The 21,719-nt window shown below is 36.6% G+C and overlaps 1 long non-coding RNA gene across 2 annotated transcripts; it reads left to right on the top strand.

Annotated features, from left to right (window-relative positions):
- The first annotated feature begins 1,699 nt into the window (after nucleotides 1-1,699).
- Nucleotides 1,700-20,149, top strand: LOC116196479. Of its 2 annotated transcripts, none has more exons than XR_004154834.1 (3): nucleotides 1,700-2,045; nucleotides 2,243-2,387; nucleotides 19,559-20,149. It is a non-coding gene; the product is annotated as an uncharacterized LOC116196479 (long non-coding RNA). The 2 variants fall into 2 exon arrangements; XR_004154833.1 differs by lacking the exon at nucleotides 19,559-20,149 and adding an exon at nucleotides 8,316-8,612.
- Nucleotides 20,150-21,719: the final 1,570 nt, after the last annotated feature.

The following is a 21,719-nucleotide window of genomic DNA, read 5'->3' as shown; positions in this document are numbered from 1 at the left end:
GTCTAGTAAAAGACAGGTACTAAAGACTTCCAACAACACCGCTATAGAGGGAATGATCTTCAAATGGATGACCATCATGAAGAGACAATCAAGAGCCAGCAACAACCGGTGAACTGATGGGCTTGCAATCTAGCATGGATGTCAAGATAAGAACATCATGAATGTACTTGGACCGCATAAGGTAGAGTCCAGTAGAATCAAACCTAGCTTCCATGCCCAAGAAAAAGTGAAGTGGACCGAGATCTTTCATATCAAATTCTTTGTGCAATGCCGCCAAGATGGACTTGAATGGAGCTCCCTAGGTCCCAATTAAGATGATATTATCAACGCAAACCTGGAGAAATACAACGTAAGTCTAATGCTAGAGGATGAAGAGAGAAGAACTTTGTGGGCAACCTGTAATAAGATAAATAACTATTTCCAAAGCATAATCCTAGTATTTGGAAGGAAGAGAAGAGTGAGAAAGTAGATAAAGACCCATGTCCACTATGTGACGGTGTTTACATTCAGCTGATCCATTTTGCTGAGGAACATGAGCACATGAAATACGATGAAAGATTCCATTACTTTGCAATTCAGATTGAAAAGAAGTAGAAAGGAATTCTTTGACACCATCCGACTGAAAAAATTTGATTTTATAGCCATAAAGATTTTTTATTTGAAGACGAAAAGCACAAAAAATTTGTAATACGTCAGATCGAGATTTCATGACATAAAACCAGGAAAATTTACTATAATCGTCAAGGAAATGAATATAGTAGATACTCCCAGTATGCGAGCGAATTGGTGCTCGTTCCTAGATATCAGTGTGAACAAGTTCAAATAAGGAAGTGCTCTTATGCATAGTACGAGGAAAAGAACAATTTATTAATTTGCCTTGTTGACACGCATAATAAACTAGTCCAACATGATCATTATTTAATGGAAAGAAGGACTTATAACATGACGAATAATTGGAAATAACGTATGACCAAGACGCTAATGCCATAGAGTACTTGAGGCAGATGTAGAAAGATGAGCCTGAGGATAACTGGCATGCCTGCCTCTCAAGGGGAAACGATACAATCCATCCTTAACTGGGCCTCGTAAAAGCTCTTAGCGTGTTTGCCGATCCTTAATTATAAAATAGTCAGGATGAAGTTTAAAAAAGCAAGTATTATCTTGAGCAAATTTGGAGATAGATATGAGATTTTTGGAGATATTAAGAGCATATAAAATATGATTTAAGTGTAGAGGGCAAGAGGAGAGTTTGATAGTGGAAGAACCAGAAGCAAATACGGGAAGAGATTTACCATCTCCAACATAGATGTGATTAGAATTTGATGTCTCATCAAAAATATTTAGGTTGGAAAGGTTGGAAGTGATATGATGTGTAGCACCCGAGTCCATGTACCAGTCAAGGTCATGAAGTCCCTGAAAATATGCTTCAGCAATGTTAGCTTGAACACCAGAAAAATAATTAAACTGATAAAATGGGGTAGTATGACTAGGTCGATTGCAATTCTGGCACAAAACAGATGCAACAATCAGGCTGGAGGGAGATGCTGGGCCGGGCAGTGTGTGAGTTAGGCCAGGTGAGGGGATCCAAAGGAATTAAAAACACCGGGCTAAGGAAAGAGGCCGGGTTGGATAGCCCGTGTGACTACGGTTGAGTTGAAGTTATAACCCGGACCGTTCCAGCCGAGTCTTCCCTGTCGCAATTACCACTGTAATATTAGGGTTAGACAAAGACAGAGAGCATCCCTGTCCTCCCTACCCTCTCGTACTGCCATAGCCGGGATTCTGAGTGTTGCCGCTTCCTTGTCCTTGCCCGTAGCCACAGTAGAACCCATTGTTGCCTTTGTTCCCTCCATTTCCTTTGCCTTTGCCTCTGTTCTTCCCTTTTCCACCATAGCCATTCGTCATCCCTTCCGTGACTGTCAGTGTAGTGCACTTCAGCAGGAGGTGATCCAAGGATTCCAAAGAGAGGAGTCGAAGCCAACTGCTGTGATTGCTCGTGAGTAGCAACATATGATCGCCATTCTTCATGTCCCATAAGCAGTGAGGTGAGTTCATCGATGCTCATTGTAGCCATTGTATCTGATTTAGCTAGAATAAGTTGCTCCCATTCAGGTCCTAATCTAGTGTAGATCCATAGATTTACCTCTATTGGAGTTTTGGGTTTCCCAATTTGTGCAAAACTGAGAGCTTTCTTCTTGACATCGTTGATAAATCCCACCATTGTTTGTGATCCTTTGCATAGGTCATGCCATTGTTGTTCCAGAAGATCTTCTTGGGCTGCCGTCTGACTAAGAAAGGTCATTTCCAAAGAATGCCAGGCCTCATGGGACGTCTTGACAGAAAGGATGGTGAACCCAATTTCCTCGATCACTACTAGCATAATACAGGTGAGTGTAAACTTGTCTTTAGACACCCACTGCAAGCTCTCTCGATTTTGTGAGATGATGTCATTTGGTCCTTTGACTGTTTTGTCAGATTCTAGTACTCGATCCTCGACATTGGACAGAAGCCAGTAGGTCTCGAGTAAAGGGCCCATGATACCCTTCCAAAACATATAATTTTGATCATTCAATTGGACTTGAATAGTGGGAATTGAGGAGGGAAGGTTGAATTAAGGTCAGCCATAAAAGGTGCAGGAAGAAAGAATGAGAATTGAGAGAGTTGGGAAAGAAAGAAGAGATATAGATTAGCCTTATTAAGGTCGACTGTATTACTCGACTGTAGGCTTTGATACCATCAAAAATTAAAGAATTTTAACTGAAATCTCCACTTAACTTTTGAGGAAAGAAATGTTTAAAGAAAGAAATAATTACATGATGATGATACAGCACGTATACGAGGAAAGCTAGGATTTGAAATCATTATTTCCTCTATTAACAAGTTCTTATTGATCGCTAACTGGAATTACAAAGGAACTCTTCTGTACATCATACTGGATACATGAACTGTTAATTACAAGGAGATTATGCCCAACAAAGTGTTCAAATCTCTTGAAGCACTCCCATTTGGCCCCGCCGCATCGATTAAGACCTCCTTGAAAGCTCTAATCTTCTGCCTCATCTTCTTCCCTGCTTCACCACCTCCCATAACCATCTCTAGGCACCTGAGTATCCTGTCTTTCGTCATGGTCCCGCCATCGACAGTCACCCCAATGCCCCACTCCTCCTCCACCACTATCGCATGCATTCTGCCATCTGCCCATAGTGGCCTGCAGATCACCGGAACCTCTCCTGCCACACACTCGAATACCGAGTTGTATCCACAGTGAGTTATGTGTGCACCTATTGACGGGTGCCAAAGGACTTGGCTCTGGGGGGCCCACGGGACGATCTTCCCATGGGAGCGCGTCCTCTCTTCGAAACCTGGTGGCAAGTGCACCTTCATGGGGTCCTTGAGTGACCACAGGTATGGTGTACGGCTTGTCTCGAGAGCTTCAGCTAGGATGAACATCTCTTCCGGGGGCAGATCTACCACGGACCCGAAGCATATGTATGCCACCGTTCGGGGCTTCTGCTCATCCAGCCATGACAGGCACCCGGTCCTGTCTGATTCGGAGTCTAAAGGTGGTGGAGCAAATGAAACCGTGAGGGAGCCCACAAGGAGCAGTTTCTGAAACTTCGACTTGAGGTCCGCCACCAAGTCGGCATCGGTCACTTCTTCATGGGAGTTTAAAAGAACGGCATCAGCTTGTGGCAGCACTCTCCCGATTTCACGGAAAATGCGGTACAGTATAAACATGTCATCCAGGTAGGTCCCTTGGAGTGCTTCCGGCAAATCCTTGACGTGCATTCTCGATAATCCGGGAATGCCTTCTAGGGTCCTGTCTGGTTGAGACCGCGCCTCATCGTCACGGAGGTACTTCTGAATGATGAAATCGGAGTAAACGTATGCCGAGAGACCATGTGGTGCGGCTACCCATAACGCGATCCACTTGGCCTGCATCTTCTCTGCAAACATGCTGGCAAATGTGAAGAAGACATCGGTCATTAGGCAACTGACCTTCACTCCAGCGGCTTCCTCTGCGACCGCGATTGCCATCTCGTAGGTCCTTGGAGCCCCCTCCAAGAACTGCTGCATCTTCTCCTTTCGGGATTTGCCCGGCGGGGGACTTAGCCATGGCGAGCTAATAGCCTCGTATAATTTCACGTTAACTGGCAAATCGGAACAAGATAAAAGACGTTTGTCCCCGGTTGCTATGAGTAAAGAGAAGAGTGCTCTTGGGGCAGCGGCTGCTAGCTTCAGCACGAGGTTGACAAGAGGCTGAAAATGGCTTGCCCCGATGAACGGCAACACGGCTATGTGTTTCTCTGGCAAGAGGCTCATCGCACTTGAATGTTACCCTTTCGGAAGAAGAGATATGAAAGAGTGAGGAAGTTTGAGAAAAACGGTATATTTATAGGAGATATTATTGCATTGCGTCTTGTGACCCGATACCACATAGTATACACATTACGCATTAGATTTTCTCCCTTTCCCTAGCATGACAGCTTACATGGTTGGATCACAAAATTTAATTGATACAGGCAGGGATATTTTCATAATCTAATCTACTATTTTCACAGGTATTACAGATTAATTTACTAAAGTACTGATCTCATTCACTTTTTAAGTACGTTTGTGCCCTGATTATTTCAAGATTCTCTCTTCCCACACCAATCTCTTTTCCTATATTTTGTTTCACTCATTATGTTCTCGCTCCCCTACATTATCCCATCAGTACAATATATCTTATCTTTGTTTTATTTATTTATTTGAAAGACTTATCGTATCTTTTTTTTTTACAACTAATCTTTTGACACAGACCCCAATTTATTTGGGCAAATGACTAATTACTCTCTTTTGATATTAGAATTTAAGTGGGAGGAGTGCAGCAAAAATCCTATAAGTTTGAATTTTTTATACTTCAGTCCTATAAGTTTCATTTTGAAATTTTCAGTCTTTTATATTTGCTCCGTAGAAAACTTTTGGTCTTAACCGTTAATCGCCGTTAGGGATCAGCTAACGTAAACTTCACACCATCAAATCTGTCCTAGATAGCTATTAATTGTCCACGTGGTAATTTCTACGGGTCGAAAACTTTTTAAAAAATTGAATTTTAATTAATTATGATTTCTAATAATAAATATATTCTAGAAAATAAATATAAAAAAAATCGAAAGGGGGCGGTGGGGGCCTTGATTCAGCCACAAGCTCCTCTCCCGATTGGGGTGGCCGGTGACTACGAGAGGGCGTTGGCGACCCAAATCGGGGTTTGTCGGTTGAGATCCATGCCCCACCCACCGAAATCAAAGAATCCTCTGGAATCTAGAGAATTCCCGAAAATCGGGGATTCTCATGATTTCAGAGAGTTGGGTCTCGATCCCAGCCACCACCATCTAGATTAGAGTCGCTGGCGACCACTCTGGTCACTGGCAACCCCAATCGAGGGGGTGGTGGCAGGGATATAGGCCCACCAATGGCCACCCCCTTCTAAATATTTACAAATTTTTATTTTTAAATTTTTTTTCCTATTTTTAAAATTTTAAACTAATAGAAAATTGCCATGTGAACTTGTATTGTAATTTATGAATTTCTTTTTATGATTTTCTAACATTTTAATTTTCAGTCAATAGAAAATTATAATGTGGACAATTAATAGCCACCTAGGATAGATTTGACGATGTGAAATTTACGTTAGCATATCCCAAACAACGGTTACGACTAAAAGTATTTTACGGAATAAATATATAAGACTGAAAATTTCAAAATAAAACTTATAGAACTAAAGTCTAAAAAAATTCAAACTTATGGGATTTCTACTACGTTTCTCCCGAATTTAAATATAAATTATCTCTTTTTTATTCCTTTTCTTTTGCTCATTATTTGATATTCTTTTGGTTTTCTTGAGGGTATGAATAGTACAAATGTTAGTATAATTCATTTGTTAAAATTCAATAGAATAACTAATATCATTTGTTTGGAAGATAAAATGACAAAAGCTAAAAGTGAGGATAGCAGAAAAGTCGTCCTCTGTACATTGGGGGTACTAATGATATATTGATTGTAGAGCCCTTCTCGTACAAAGATGGATGCGAAAGCACTTTTTAAGATTGGCAGGAGACATCAGGCATCCCATCATGAATTGCTTTCTCACTTGCTTGTTCCACTACTAGCTTGAGAAATTATCAGGGAGGACTCTAGAAAATTCTCTCTCTTCGACTAAATTGATAATTTGGTTCCTAAAGATATCTTGTTTGAGAAATTAAAGTTTTTGTTGTGTATTAATTGGTCTCGCTGCTGTCTCAAACATTTGCACAAAGTAGTTTTTTCCGTCCCATTTTTCATCCAATCTACGATGGAAAATGAAGACACGACCTATTATTGTTGATTTGGCTCGTTAAGAGCCATGCCTGGATATCTGGAATCTAAAAAATCAAAAAAGAAAAAAATCAAAGCCCTAACCCCACCATCAAATTCATTCACGCTCCTCATCGAATATGCAGTCTTGACTGTCCCTTGTGTGATCAAGAGAAGTTGCCTTGTTGATTCTTGGTCGTTTTATCCCGACTCTATGGGAGCATCGGGGTCATTCAAAAGCTTCAGCTTTGCGTGATATATATGGGGGACTAGGTCAATGTGATGTGCTTTGAAATTTTCAACTATCGTCTTGAGAAAAGTAAATGTGGCATTATGTTTGGTAAAATGTGGTCTCGAGGGGAAAAACATAATAATAAGTCACTCAACAAAGAACGACAATCCACAAATATTAGGATACAGAAGATCATGATCTGCTCGTTTAATTAAATTAGAGATCACGCCAGCAGTATCTTAGGTTGTAAAAGAGCACAAAAATAAAGATAAAATATTAATGGGTTCAAAGGGAGGAAAGAATATGAGATCTATGGGAGAGAACTTAAAATTACACACAAAATTTAAAATAAATAAATAAAGATAAAATATTAATGGGTTCAAGGGAGGATAGAATATGAGATATATGGGAGAGAACTTAAAATTATACACGAAATAAAAAAAAATCATGAAATTAGGAACTAACTCATAAAAAAAGAAAAATATATTTCTTGGTAAGGGAGAATCATGCAATTAGGAACTAGCACATGAGAGAATTCTAAACTATCGTTCCTTACAGAGATGCCGTGCCGTAAGAAAAAAGAGACACCAGAAATTCATATTCCACTACCTATGGGTTAATAAATTCAGTCAATAGCAACCAATAATAGTTGTGGAAATAATAACTTCGTTGTGAAAATCACATATATGAATCTTTTAGACCGAATTATCAGATAACACAAGACTTTAGCAGCATTTAGTACAGACAGTACCCAGTCTATTTGCACCAAGCCAGTGCCACGTATCCATAGAGAAAATAATAATAAAGTACTCCTCTGAGGGTGCTGTCAGTGGATTGCTCTCTGATCGTACATATTAAGCCTTACTTTTACGGATCTTCTGTCGCCATAATGAAAAAGATTACCGAGCAAAAAAAAAAACATAATGGAAAAGATCGAGCCAACTTACCAAATCCAACTGCAACATCCAACAGTGTCGGTTGAGAAAAACAGTAAATAATACCTATTGAAATTTATTTAGCTGTTCCCATTGAATTTCAAGATATCGAGATGCAGATAAAGGAAAAGGGACGGACACCTAAAGGTCAACGTTCGGGTTTTATTAAATGCAAGAATATGGACCCCGAACAAGTTTCATTGACTGAGAGAAAACTTTCAGCGTCACATGGTCTCTCGTGGGAGTTCAAAACATGATTAACCTGTTTTAATATACTAGTCTTATCATCCCTGTACCCCTATATTTATTATTTTTCTTCGCCTATCTAATCGCTAGCACTGTTCTTAATCAAAAGAAAAAAATTTGATCAATATAATTATATAAAAATTGACTAGCACAACGACGAATTAGCACGTGATAGCCGTTTTGGAAACCAATCAACTCCTTATCAAATGACCCTACGTTTCTTTATCATTAATGTGGTTCATTCCTCATAATCTAGGTCCTTAAGCTACCTACATTCAGCGACTTTTAAACATTTTCCTATTTGTATGTAATTATTTTTCCTGAAATAAAAGTTGGCTCAATAATTTAGATTTTTTTTTCTTTGAGATTTGAAATGTTTATCCAAATTAAACATATACGTTTCGTAAATAGAAAAAAAATAATTTTCCATACCATTTGTTTACTCTTATTTGTTCCTACACCATGCCCTCATTTGCTCCTTTTACTCTCATTATGCTTTTTATATTCTTGAGGGATAATTATCATTACTATATCATTTATCATACCTTATGTACATCATAACGCAGGGGGGAGGGTGAGAATGATCCGGGGTGTCAATGGGAGGGTCCCACACAACAATCCACGTAGGTATCGTTACTTCAATTAACGACCCACGTCACATTCTTTGTTAAAAATGAATGGAAAATTCACGGCGAGATAATTTGAACTGAACCTTAAATGTTAGGTTGCCCATAAAAAATTTTAAAAATTGAGATAAAATTGAGAAAACATCAAAAGGTTGGATATATAGTGTTATTTTGACTATTTTTTAAATATGATATTTTTGTAATGCTACTTAATAATAATAGTCCCATTATAATTGAGTTAGTTGTTCTTATTGCAACTTTGTTCTTCTTAGTTTCATTGTATAACTTTTCCTTTCCTTGTGAATGCAATATTATATATAGTACAATGCCATCTTCTTTGTAAAATTTAATTGTTGCAATTATAGTGTAGTTCTGATATTACATAGGTTGATAATCTATTGTAGATGGAGATTAAAGTTATTAAAAAAAAGATTGACCAACACGCGAGAAATTCGTCATATTATACATAATAAAATAAACTACTCCGGTAATAAATTCCCGTAATAAATGCTTCAAATATTATAAAAAAACTAAATTTCATAAATTAATTATTATAGTAAATAAAATGTTGTACTAAATAATAAAAAATAGTAAAACAAACTATGCCTATAATAAATGTCTGTAATAAATGTTCCTGATATTGTAAGAAAACTAAATTTTATAAATTAAATATTATATGGTAAATAAAACTTTATTGTAAATAAAATAAATATAATAATATAGTAATTTTTAAGATACAACAACAAGTCTTATACAAATAAAGAATATATATAATAATAATTTTTGAGATACAACGAACAAGTCTTATCTATACTATATAGTAAAACTAACTACGTTTTATATAAAATAAGGGCATATGAAATAGGGCTAAAATAATCAATTTGAGCATAAATAAGAAATATAAATAATTGGGAAAAAAGAAAATATAAAGAAAGTATTGCAATTAACCATTTGACAAATAACGAAATTAAAGAATTAGTTGAAAAACTAAAAACGCAAAATTATTATGTACTATTTAACTTACTCTAATTTTAATAAAAATTATGAAAATATATTATTTGACACCTGAAGTCAATAATGATTATGAAATATTATTGATCTTATAGAAAAATTGGTCTTTCAAGATAAAAATAATTACAATATAAAAAAGAATATAAAAGAATACATTAAAATGAACCCGTGCAACGCACAAGCAAAAAGTTAGTTTTGGGTATTCTTTAGGGTTTCAAATTCTTTCAATACTTTGATTATATTATTTTTATTTAATAATTATACTTAATTATTATATTAAAATTGTAAATAAACATTAAAAATTTTCTTGAAAAATGAAAGGTTTCTCAATTCACAAAACTAATCGATGACCCACACGCTGCGCGAACACAATTAAATCTTTTTTTGTTGTAACTAATATAAATAATGTCACACACTATGCGTAAATAAAATTTACTTAAAATCGAATGAATTTTGCTAAGGATATCAATGAATTACAAAAAAATCATTTAAATATACTAGGCAAAAGCGATATCTTTACTTAAAATTAATTGAACGATACTTTGATGGAATTGTAATTATCTTGAAAATATTAATTGTGTAAAAGCTTCTTCTCAAAGTAAGATATTAATTGAACAATACTTTGATGGAATTGTAATTATCTTGAAAATATTAATTGTGTAAAAGCGATATCTTTACTTAAAATTAATTGAACGATACTTTGATGGAATTGTAATTATCTTGAAAATATTAATTTTGTAAAAGCTTCTTCTCAAAGTAAGATCGGAAACAGATCAATCTGAACTTTCTTGTACCTACATGCATCAATGAATCCTAGCTTCATTAGAAATAATAAAATTAATAATAATTTAATTTAATTTTGATTGATAAAATAATATACCAAACACACAAAGTGTAGCTCTTTGTCAATGAAAATCATAACAAAATTGATCATTTCATTACTTCTTTCGGTCCGAATTCTTTTAATGTATAATAAACCATTTTACAACCTCAAAATCTATTAACGTATAGATTAAAAAAAATAAATGATAAAGAAAAATTTTCATGCAAATATAGTAGTTCTAAGGAAATAATAAACGCACCAAACAAAGTAACATTTAATTATAAAGATAACATCCTAAATAAATTACTTTCATAAAAAATTACATGAATTTGATGATCTTGAATTTCGAGAAAGCCTGACTAAACCTAGTCGGAATTGGTAAGTCTTGCGAATGGAAAAAATTGATATAAAATATTAGTGTTAGTATATCAAATAAACAAGTATGGTATATATAGTGCAAATATCATATAAATTAACAAGGAAATTTCCATATCCAATATAAAAATTTCAGTATGATGAAATTTTTATTTCAAGAAATAATAGTCTAAATTCCATTATACGCTCCTCAGCCTACGGGGTATTAGTAGCCATATGGCATATATATAATCGAAAATAGTAGTTCACTGCATATTTTATTCCCTTGTATATATTTTGTTGGACTATATGCATAATATTGCGTATATCCTATATATATCTACCGTAAATTAATGATAAAATGATATAAAAAAATTTCCTAAATCTATTAGTGATAACGTGGCAATGCGAGAAATATCCATTTTATATTTTTGATGATGTGACGGTGTGAGAATTCAGCCTAGGAGTTTGTAAAAAAAATAAAAATCACAGTATTTGTGTGTTTGATTTTAGAGTTAAGTAGAGTTGAGTTTTGATTTTAATTGGATTGTTGAATTGTGAGAAAAAGTGTAAAAAAGTAATGAATAGTTGAGAGAAAATAATAATTGTGTACTTGAATTTTGAAAAAATAATAAATAGTTGAGAGAAAGTAATGATTGTGTTGTTAAATTGTGAAAAAAGTAATGAATAGTTGAGAGAAAGTAATGATTATATTGTTGAATTGAAGATAAGTAGAGTTAAGTGGAGTATAATTAAAACTAAAATTAAAATCGATTTGTGAAACTAAATAAGGCAATAACTTCTTGAACTCACACAATATGGGTTTCCATCTTTTGTTGCCTTTTCCTAGCTCCATTGTGCTGTACTTTCTTGCCGCCAACTAGGTGTGTTTGGTTATTCAAATTAATAGTCCAAAATTATCAAATTGATTGATTTAAGTAATTCAATGTTTCATATCCTTAAATAAGGTCTTGTGTTAGAGTTTTATAAAAGAAGAAAATTCATGATTGTGAGAGTTTTATCTCTTATCAGGTCAGCCGTGCTTGAACTAAATTAATCAATATATGTTGAGTTTCCAAATACCAGAATGCACATTTAAGTATGTTGAAAATTAAGTTAAGAATAAAAACTAAATAGATGGACGATGAGAAATGTGATACTTTCCTATACATCTTCACATGTATATTCATTCAGGGGTTTTATAACATGATAATTCGTTCGGTGACAAGTGTGGTGCATTCTATTGAAAGATACACATCTGTACAAGGAGTTTGGTTTTGGGATGAAATAAAATTTCATTTCATTTCATTGATTACAAAGTGGACATGCACAAAATTGGGGGACCCACCATTTCCATTGAGATAACAAAGGAGGACTTCGACTTTTCAAAGTGTAATTCCAACCAAAACACCCCAAATGACTTCCCATGTGAGGCGCTTGTGATTTTTTTTTTCACACTTCAATTCTCCTTTCGATTGAATAAAAAGAACATGCAATACTTATAAGTCCGGGATGCGCTCATGCATAACTTTAGTCACTGCCGACCCAATTACGCCACAGCTCTACCGATATGCGTTTGCGTTTCCGGTCCATCTTAGCGGTACTGAAGTCCACTTCCACTACTTGTCTTTCTTGGGGCAATTCGTCTTCTATATCATAACAGTCATCTTCATACTCTTCAAACAAACGATCGAAATAATCCTCTATTTTAATGAAATTGTGAAGGACAAAACACGATAACACAATGTCTGCTTGCTTATAGACCAAAAATTGGGCATCAATCGTAATATGAGAAATCTATTCTTTAGGACACCGAAACATCGTTCAATGACATTCGGAACCGACGAGTGCCGCTTGTTGAACAGCTCCTTTCGAGAACTAACGTGACGTCCTTGAAAATGACTTGGATGATAGTTCTCTTCCTTGTAGGGTGTCAAGAAACCTGTCATATTGGGGTATCAGGCATTGACGACGTAATATTTCCCTGCAATTGAATTGAGAGGTGTGTAGCATTAGACAATACATGAGAGTTTTGCATATTAATCTAACATGTGAAATACCATACCTACCAGGTAGGGGTAACGGAAATTTCGGTTTGACTACTGTCTCCATCAAGATTCTGGCGCCATAGGTGGATCCCTGTCAACCGGTCTTCACATAATAGAACATCATATCATGCGATCAGACAACCATCATATTTTGGGTGGGTACACTCTTACGGCCGCAATATTGCACTTGCATATAGTTCGGCGGTGCTGCTGCCACGTGAGGGCCATCTATCGCTCCGATGCAATCCTGGGAAATTTGCGAAATTTGGTGTGCTTTGTAGCAAAGGTTTAAACAATAGACCAGTATACATCTATCAAGTAATTGGTAATTGAAAAGCAAATGTCCTGAAAATTACCTTAAAGTAAGGAACTAACTTTGGTTTTGTCACAACCTCCGGTTGTGGACCATCGACTTGTCGTGGCTTTATATACAATCTTGATATGGTGTTCACGGCTTGTAAAACCACACGAAAGTGACAATGCACTGTCTCTGTTGAGTGTCCGAAACGTTCAGCAACGTAACAGAACCGTGCGCTATGACACACAACCATGAGGAACATACCAATCGACTCCTCAGTATATACGTTCCTTCCATGTAGAAGTCCACCTCGTTGGCGTAGAATATCACATAAAATGCTGAAAACGTGTGGTTGCATTTTGAATATCTGGAAGCATTGTGCAGGTTTCATGAGCATGTGTTGAATGAATTCGCGTCCGATTACAGATTTACTTCCACAATGTTATCTCGGCACTTGTGCTTCTTGTAGCTCGTAAGGTCGAATAACGAATGCCGCATAGAGTATGCGACGGTTTTGATCGTTTACATCGGAGTTATCATCATCATACGATTAACTTTGTTGGCATGACGTGCTACTTCGTCGTTGTGCTTGTCAATTCTTATATATTTATATTGATAAATTTTTTTTCTGTTGATTAAGAACAATGCTAGCGATTAGATAGGCGAAGAAAAATAATAAATATAGGGGTACAGGGATGATAAGACTAGTATATTAAAACATGATTATGTTTTGAACTCCCTCGATAGACCATGTGACGCTGAAAGTTTTCTCTCAGTCAATGAAACTTGTTCGAGGTCCATATTCTTGCATTTAATAAACTCGAACTCGATCATTGACCTTTAGGTGTCCGTCCTTTTTCCTTTGTCTGCATCTCGATATCTAGGAATTCAATGAGAACAACTAAATAAATTTCAATAGGTGGATCCATTAAAAAATAAAACTCTTTTAATTATGAATTTTATTAATTTATATGATTCGAATTTACCGCTAGTACAATATTTTGTAAAATATTCACAACATAACAAATGGTCAATGAGTGCATGGAAAGCTGACGAGGCCCAATGTTTTGAGGCCACGTACTTACATTTCACTATTTATGCTACTCTCATTTCACTCGTGTCACGATATTTGCTAGTGGTGAAAACAACCAAATTATCATGTTATACGGTGAAATTTGTCAAAAAAGAAAGAAAACATTGAGAGGATGGGCAGTCGGCAGTTAGGACCTCGATTGCAGCCACCGCCCAATCAATAGAGTGTGCCTGTGACCTCGATTTGGAGGAGGGCAGAGGGGGTATCCTATCGAGGCCCCCATGGCCTGAATTGGGAGAAACCCAATCACCCACCAACCGAGGTAGATTGCGGCAACAAAGGTCACTGATTGTTGGGATGGTGGCCTCAATCGAGGCCGCATCCGCTGACCACCCCTCCTCCTAGGGTTTTCTTTTCTTTTGGTAAATTTTAACCATACAATATGATAAATTTAGCCTTTTTCACCGCATAAAATATCGTTATACGTAAGCATGGGGCCCTAAAATATTGTGCCATGGGCCCATGTTAGATATATGTCTATTCATTGATAGAAAATTAACGGTGTACCGTGCGGTGAAATTTTTTTAAAATATTGTGTCATGCAGTGAAACTATCACGATATGTACTATGCTGTAAAAAATTCAAAATATTGTGCTATATGGTGAAATTTTTCCATTTTATCTTATGCTAAATAGAAGCCAACTAAGTTAAAATTCTGCTAAATGAAGGGGATCATGGAAACTTATTGATATGTTCCAAAAAAAAAATCTCTGCCATCTGATTTTGGCGCACAGAACAAAAAAAAAACTCGGTTAATCACGATACATATGGACCCTCGAGATCCCTGGTGGGTATTAGAGCATCTGCAACAATGATGCCCAATTCGAGGGACAATTGCCAAGTCGAAGGGCTCTACATGGTGCTACCTCACCCGAATTGTCCCCAAGGAAAAATTGTTCATCTCTCCTACAATAGAGAGACCTATCCTGGGGTCCATTTGTGGCTCCGCATGTTTTTTTAAATAAATTTATTTGCATGCTTATTAAATAATATTTTAATCATTTCTAATAATGTAATTTAATTTCGGATTAAATTTTTTAATTTTCAAAAATTAAATTTTTAGGTCTTTAAAAAAATTAAAAATTGTAACTAATTCGGTTTGAATTAAAATATTATATTGATTGATTAACAACAACATTACACACATATAACATGACATTAGAAATTTGAAATGACATTGCGAAAATTGAAATTTAAGAATTACATGTACTTAGGCTTAATTTTCGTCCACTTGTGCTACATGAATCTCTTGTTGTTCATCAGTCATGATAGAGGTGTCCACTATCAGGATCGCATGATCATTCTCCCTTTCGTTCTCCTTGTTGAAATCCTCGATGAGAGATAGTCGTCTAGCTACTTGCATTTTCAATTTATCATATCTCTCTGTGGTGCCCGACGTTTTGCTTTTCCCCTTAGCCTTCCTTTTGGCTGCTTTGTTGCCTTGTGGATGAACTGGAGACTCCACAGCATCATTGACGGGATGTGTCTGTTCCAGATTTGAAGATGATGAGTATTGCCTAGATGCACTTGTCTTTGTTCTCTTGGATCCTCCGCTATTAGCGGTAAAAGAGTTTGCCCATTTTGGGTTATCCGTCAGAATCTTCCAGTTCCTCTCGAAACTGGTTTTCTTACCCTCTGACTTTCTACCATATTCTGCATGCGCCATTGCTCTGACATCGTCATCATTCATACCGCTCCTACTCTTTCACAACCCCCATTCGTACAACCACAGAATTTTGACACCGTTAATTGATCTGTTGTCATTGTTTCTTCCGCGCAATAACACTTCGATTTATCAAATCGGGGCCTTGCTTTGTCTGCAATGATGCTTAATTCGAATAACAATAAGCCTTTTGGCCGCCGACCTTACCATCAAATGAGATGTTCCAGCATGCACCTACGAGGACCTAGTCTTGCTCCCAGTTTCAGTGTTTGTTCAATCTCTGACATGTTTCCCACAATCTCTCCCAACATCTTCGACATCATCGTCGACATTAGTATCCCAGCCGTGGCCGAACATTTGAGAAATTGGCGAACTCATAGGTATTTATGGAGATTGCTTACATGACCCCTCGTGATTAGTAGATTCCAATACCAAGCCACCAAATTGTGCTTCAAATGGCCTCGAGGATGTGCCAGCAATTCCGATGGGGTCTTGAAATTGAAAGTTTTGTGGATTTTGGGTGGATGGATAATAAGGAACTTGATAATAAGAATGATTTAAGTTCGGGTGACTTGAATTTTTGGGGATAATAGGATGTAGAAAGAAATTTGGATTTTGAGAGTGACTATCGGGAATTAGGATTTTGAGAAGAATGATTTTGAAGCCATTTAATAATATCATTGATATTAATTTCATGTGGATCCATATTGAAATTGAGAGGAGAAAGGAGAAGGAAGTTTATGCGTCAAGGATGTCGGATTGGTATTTATACGGATGAAAGTTGAATTTTCTTTTTTTAAAATTTTAAGAAAAAAATTACTTTTGCAATTAGAAAAGATAAATTAATTGCAAGCAAATTAAAAAAAAATGCCAAAGAGCCGTTGAAGGGCTCTTGGACGTTTTTTTTTAAAAAAAAGGCAAAGGGCCGACGGCGCTTTGCCCTTTGGAAATAAATAAATAAAAGGGAATGGGGTGGCAAACGTGGTGGGCCACGCCTGCCAGCCGAGAGATTTATCCTTGTCGTCCCACAATAGAGGGACAAAATATGGGCCGGCCTAGTTGCCATGTCAGCTGCAACTGGGCCAGTTTTTTTTCCCTTGTTGCGAATGCTCTTATGCGTCTCCCCCAACAACCTGGCTTCCATAAATTGCATGTTCGGATACAACCCAATTATTTACGTCTACATTTTACTGTGTACTTATTAAAAGAATATATATAATTCTAAGGAAGTATTTCATGGCTAACATAAGATGGTGCTTAAATCAGAATCAGTCTCAACTAATAGAATTATACATTTGGTCTAATTAATTTACTTATAAAAAAATATGTACTTTTACATCTTTTGTCTTGCAATAGTTCGTTTTATTCTTTTTCGATTATAAATGAGACATATTGACATACTATGATGAAATAAAAATCCTAATAATTAATAAAGAACCTGAGTAGTCTTGCAACGTGTAATGAAACGAGAAACTACTGATTACCAATCGAAAGTATACGCCAATCGGTAGACCATCTTTTATTAATTTACTTATAAAAAAATATGTACTTTTACATCTTTTGTCTTGCAATAGTTCGTTTTATTCTTTTTCGATTATAAATGAGACATATTGACATACTATGATGAAATAAAAATCCTAATAATTAATAAAGAACCTGAGTAGTCTTGCAACGTGTAATGAAACGAGAAACTACTGATTACCAATCGAAAGCATACGCCAGTCGGTAGACCATCTTTTATTATCTTCCTCCCCCTTCTTCTTCTTAAAAATAAAACCAATAAGATAATCAAAGGAATAGATGCAAACAAAAGATGTAAAAGCTGAAGTGTGAGAATATTTCAGTAATATATTCAACATTACACGTTTTCTACCCATTCGTATCTATTTATAATATGTAAAAGCTGAAGTGCGAGAATATTTCAGTAACATATTCAACATTACACGTTTTCTACCCATTCGTATCTATTTATAATATGTAAAAGCTGAAGTGCGAGAAGTAAAATCTCTATTTACTAACTCTCTAACTCGCAGCTCAGGGTTAAGTATTTTTTTGATTGCTCGGATAATTAATTTTTCGAAAAGAAATTCATGTATTTAAATATTTCAATTTTAATATAATCATAACAATTAATTTTTTATTGAAAACTGCTAATAAATATTAAAAATTCTTTATAAAAGCATTTTTTATTTTCTAATAAATATTAAAAGTTTTTTAATATAACTCGATCTCGAGAAATTAAATAATCTCTCCATATATATATATATAATAATTATATTTCATTAATTTCTTTAATCAACCGCGTAACGCGCGGACTACGCCTAGTTATTACTTAATTTTTCGTCAAAATTACTAATATGGTATTTTTAAAATTTTTAAAAATATATTTATTTTATAAAATAAAAAAGAAGGACTAGCATTGGAGCCGGAGATAATGGGCAATGAAATGAGAGCGCAATGTTGACAAGCGAAGTAGCCAACAACCCTTTGTTCTTTGCTCATCTATCAGTATAAATAATAAAAGCCCAAAAAACGCCTCGAAATGTGCCACTTAGGGTGGAGCATCCTTTTGATTGCAGGACCACTTGGTACGATATCACATTGCATATCCATTCTATCTCCCTACAATGAAAGGTCTACCCTTAACCCCATATTTTCATCTCTCCTCTCCCTTACAAGAAAAAGTACGCCCTTAATCCCATATTTTCATAATTCCCAAACTAACCCCGTCCCCGCTCCCAAAGTTTCGCTCGCCCTCCGCTTTCTTCCTCCTTCTCTGTCCCCTGCGTCGCTCCACAACGTCTCGTCAGACCGATCCGCTTCCAGACCTCGCCACTTACCTCCCTTCCACCGCCTCGCAGTCTCGCCTGCCCTCCAGTGCCCGTCCTGCAGTTTCATGTTCAGTGTGCCTGCCTTCTTCCTCCATACCTCTCCTACATCGTCTTCCACCATTCCAACAGCACGGTCCGCTTCCGCACCTCACCCCCGACCTCTCTTTCTCCAGGAGCAGCCCTTGTGCACGGCCTCTGCATTGTCGGTTACGGCTGTTCTCCACCCCGCGTCGCTGCCCCTAACGATGGGACACATACCCGCCCGAAGTTCGTGCCTACTTCCACTTCGTGTCTTTTATCGAAAGACCCTTAAATAATACGTTTCCAACATAGAGCCTCCCCTCTTTCCTTTCATCCCCTCCTGCTGTCCCTTTTGCTGTTCTTGCTCTTCCGCAAATTGGCCCCTGCTGGCGCCCTAAAATGTTCGAGAAAACGCATAGCAGCCTTATTCGTCCACCTACTGTTGGTTACCACACATTGCCCGTTTCAGGTAGTAAGTTCACTTTTTCCTAATGCTTATATGCAAGCGTCTTTGAGTTGCTAACTCTATTTCCATGTCTTATTCTATTGCTACTATGTATAGGGGAGCCATTTGCTTCCTTAAAGAGACTTTTTCCCGAGGCTTATACACATGATATGTTTGAATTGCCATGTTTCAGTTGCTAATCACTGCTCCCGTGTCCGATTCTATCACATTGCTTCTATTCGTCTTATTATAGAAGGTTTAGTCTACATTGGGTTGTAGGTATTACAATTGCTTTGTAATGATTCCGAGAGAGGGAAATTTCTTAATTTGAATTTCTGGGGGCTATCCCCTTGTCTACTTCTATATATCCACTTTATGCTATGTCGTCATATCAGTGAAGTTTCAGTTTACATGAGATTTTCATTTCAAAAATTGCTAATGGTTTCAATAAAGGGAATCTCCTCTTAGTTCATAGCTTGTAGTGCGTAATTTCATTTAGATGAGACTTATTTGCTGCTATGCATTGACCTTTTACTTTGTTTCTAATTCCGTCTATGCATTACTGTTCTTGTAACACCGCTGACTTGCTGTTGCAGGAATGGCTTTTGGAACAGGAAGTGCACTGGCCAAAGGGCTGTTGATGCTGTGATGGGTCCTTGCACAATTCAGCATGAAGCTGTTGTCTGTAAGGTGGCTGCTTCCCCGGCAGTTGCACCCACATCAAGCAGCATTAGCAGTACTAATGCTTCCGCTATCCATTCAAAGGCCTTCCAACATGTGTGGAGACTTTCCTCAATTTTCTGTCCAACTCAAGGAAGAGGAATGATATTGTTGCTACTAAAAAATTTTGAATATTTTGAGTTGCATGTCTTAGTGCTTAGATAGAAATCTGATAGAAGTAATTGGTACAATTTGTTTGTATTTTCTTGTGCATATGGCTTTCATCATATTTTCAAATTCTTATCTTCTATTGCTATAACTTTAACTATCCTTCTGAAATGCAATTGTTAGGGCTGGGTGGGGGTTTTCTTTCCTTGGTTTTCATTCTATACGGTTGCTTCTTACAGGTGAACTCTTTTCTAAGTAGAAGAGTTCTTATTTTCGAAGCATATATAGATTGCTCTTAACGTTCTTTGTGGTTTACTACCATTAAAAAAAAAAAAATTCTTTGTGGTAACTTTTATGCCTTGATGAAGCTTGATGAGGATCGTGAACTTATATCAAATATTTTTGCAGCAATTTACATCATTAGTTGGGAATGCAACATACAACGTCTATTGGATGAAGCATTAAATTGTGAACTGAAGATTTGAGATCAGCAAAACTGTGTAGTTGGTATATTTTAAGATAAATAATGAATTTTGTCAAAGTTTTGCTGTTCATTCTCGTAAGAAGTTGAGAATTACATTGGCTAAATTTATCAGGCCTACCATTTTTGGGGAACAGAAATGCCAATAAACTTCAATTTTTTACCATACATGAATGCTCGCAGTTGTTTATTGTATTTCTCGGGATGAACACGAGAATTGGGATGGCAATTGGGCGGGTTGGTACGGGTAGTTCAGTTACCATACCCGCGCCGTGCTCATGGATACCCGTATCAAACCGCCCCGTGCTTGAGCACGAGTAGAGATTAGGATACCATGCTTCCCCCCATCGTGGGTGCACAGGTATCCCCCCATCCCGTCCTATCCCACCGCAACATAATTTATTTAAAAAAAAAACTGAACTCAAAATGATGAAACACAATATCACAAGACCAAAAAAACATGACATAGTCACATGAATGAAGAAACACGACATAATTTGTCATCAATTATTAGATAAAAGATTTTATTAATATATATACATATATGTATTTTTTTTTTTTAAAATTTTGGCGCAGATCTAAACGGGGCGGGACGGATCGAGGCAAGTCGAAGGCAGCTACCATCCCCGTACTGCCCTGTACGAGGGTAGTAAAATCATAACCATCCCTACCCCGTTCTATCTTCGGCAGGGGTTGGTATGGTTCTAAACGGGGCGGTTTTGTGGGTACCCGTGGTTTGGGTATCAAATTGCCATCCCTACACGAGAAACATCTATTAGAACAGCTTCTCCACAAAGGAGATGGATGCCCTTGGTGGATCTCAGAGGATGCCTTCACCAGATTAGCCTACCAGAAAAGTGAAAAGACTTTGCTCCATAGACATGTGAGTTCTTTTTTTTTTTTAGGTGTTAACATTTTTCCACTAAGATCCTAAGTACAACAGAATTCACGAATGATATTTGAAAAGAAATGTGTTCAGTCTCTTTCATAGTCGCTATATCTCTTGATTGCATCATTGATCTACAAGGAATTTGAAACGCTACCAGCTTGTTGGCTGCAGCTTCTGTAAAATGTGTATCTATCAGGTTTCTACTTTCTTCTTTCCCTTTGAAACTTACCAAACAAAATTGATGCATTGCATATGTTCTTGACTGGAAAGTGAAGTGAAGATTCAAATTTAAAGGGTGACGTTGAGCATAACAGAGTAGGTGTTATGACTTTAAGTGCAACTAATTTGTATAGACGAAAGTTAAATAGCATGGTGACTAGTCCATTTCCCTGTAAAATCAGAACTGGATTGTGCTATGATATCCTTGCAGCGAGAAGAATGCGGTGAATGAACTTTCACATGATGAAGTTCTCTAGATGTAGTTGTGATAGATCCACTTTCTATAAGACTTTTTTGCTTGGCCCTTTCTTAGATAAGAAAACTGATAATGATCTTGGGT

The sequence above is a fragment of the Punica granatum genome, chromosome 2 (assembly GCF_007655135.1).
Source record: "Punica granatum isolate Tunisia-2019 chromosome 2, ASM765513v2, whole genome shotgun sequence".
NCBI lineage: Eukaryota > Viridiplantae > Streptophyta > Magnoliopsida > Myrtales > Lythraceae > Punica > Punica granatum.
Note: the sequence above shows the minus strand (reverse complement) of the source record. Positions and strands in the feature narration are given on the sequence as shown.